Source organism: Mus pahari, chromosome 9, assembly GCF_900095145.1.
Source record: "Mus pahari chromosome 9, PAHARI_EIJ_v1.1, whole genome shotgun sequence".
Lineage (NCBI taxonomy): Eukaryota > Metazoa > Chordata > Mammalia > Rodentia > Muridae > Mus > Mus pahari.
Window position 1 is genome coordinate 51,584,183 of NC_034598.1, and position 2,116 is coordinate 51,586,298.

The window sequence follows — 2,116 nt, forward strand, 5'->3', positions numbered from 1 at the left end:
TTTGTGAGCAAATGAATAGTTCAGTGCCATTGCACATATTAGGTTTAATACAGGTCAGATGCATCATCATCCCCACCATCCCCACCATCCCCACCATCATCATCACCACCACCATCACTATCACCATCATCATCATCATCATCATCATCATCATCATCATCACCATCACCACCATCATCATCGCCACCATCATCATCATCATCGTTATCATCATCATCATCAGTGTATGTTGCCTATCTCAGGATTAGAAGTGCCCCCCCAGGATTACATTATTATTTGAATTCTAAAAGAAGGAAGCTAAAATCATTATCTTAGATAGGAATAATTAAGAATTAATTAGTAGCTAATATCACATTCTAGAAATAATTAACTTTTTTTGGTTGGTTGGTTGGTTGGTTTTGTTTTTTCGAGACAGGGTTTCTCTATGTAGCCCTGGCTATCCTGGAACTCACTCTGTAGACCAGGCTGTCCTCGAACTCAGAAATCCACCTGCCTCTTCCTCCCGAGTGCTGGGATTAAAGGCGTGTGCCACCATGCCCGGCTCTAATAATTAATTTAAAAAATAAATAGAGCTCTGGCCTATTTTAGTGGCGCTTCCCGTAACTCTAGCAGTCACATAGTGAGAAGCTTGGGAGTCTGAGTTCCACACTGGGTATAAAGTGTGCCCTACATCAAAAGCAGTCCCATGTGCCTCTCAAGAGAAGCCCACACCTATGTTCTCAGGTGTCTCTAACCTTTCCAATGAGTTTCTCTCCTTTTCCTAGCCCACCTTCTTAAGCCTACTAAAATAATTTTATTGAACCCAAACTGTCCCTCTCCCCCCTCCTCCCCCTTCCGCTCCCCCCTCTTGTATGTGTGCATGTAGGGAAATGATATTTAATTTTCTATATTTAAAACAAGATTTAAAGAAGTAACATGGCATGAGCCCCTGGTCTAACTGCATAGACTCTCAGATATATTTTGTCTTCCTGTCTCCAATTTTGTACATTAGGGGTGAAAAGATGATCACCTTCTCTTTACCCATTATATGTATCACTCCTATCACAAAACAAACAAACAAAAAAAAAACCAACAACAACAAAAAAACGGGTTAAGAAGAGAAAAAAAAACCAATTAATCAGTTTTGCATGGCAAAGGAAGTTTCAGAAATGAGAACTTGGAACTCAAGGAGAGATGATTTTCATGCTAGGTCTGATGGAGGGTGTAGTTATTGGAGTGGTGTGGGCACCGTGAATTAAGAGACGTGATCCAACAGTGGCAAGCAGGGGAACCCCAGCAGTGCCTGCTTCCTCGAGCTTCTTCATTTTCTTCTTGGACTCTCATCTTAGAGTTCCTTCCATCTGAATATTGGACAGGACTATAAGTATCTTTTGACCTGTTTTCAGGAAAGTTATTCCAAAGAGTGATATTTTCTTCTGAAAAAGTATGTATTTAACATAAAATTGTACATATTTATTATGATGGTATAATGTATACTGTGGTTTCTCTTAGGAGGTGTATGTTCTTTATATAGTAGAGTGTGACATTTTGATATCTGCCTATGATATTTAACCATCAGATAAGCATGCCTGATATCTTTAACCTTGACACTTATATTAAAATCCCAGTTGCCTTGACGAAAATGGTGTGGTATGAAGGTCTCATTTAGGGCTGAACATTCTGCATTTTCTTATTCCCTGCACTCTGTCCAGTTGTGGGTCTCAGTGTTAATTACTGCCTACTGCAGGAAGAAGGTTCTCTGATGGTGACTTAGAGATGCATTGGCATATGGGAATAGCAACAAGTCACTATACAGTGTTTCCATCAATGCCATTTAGCAGAATAGGGGCCTTACCTTCCTACCCATGAGCTGGTGGCCAGGTAATGGTGCCAGATGTGTGTTCAGTCTTTCTTAGTTACTTTTCTATTTCTATGATAAAACACCATGACCAAGAAAACATTTAACTTGGAATTTCAGTTTCAGAGGATTAGGGTTCGTGATGGTGGAGTAGAGCAAGATCATGGTGGCAGGGACAGCTGATATTTTACATGTGGATCCACAAGTACCAAGCAGAGAGGTGTATAGATGAGAGAGACAGGGAAAGGGAGAGGGAGAGGGAGAGGGAGAGGGAGAGGG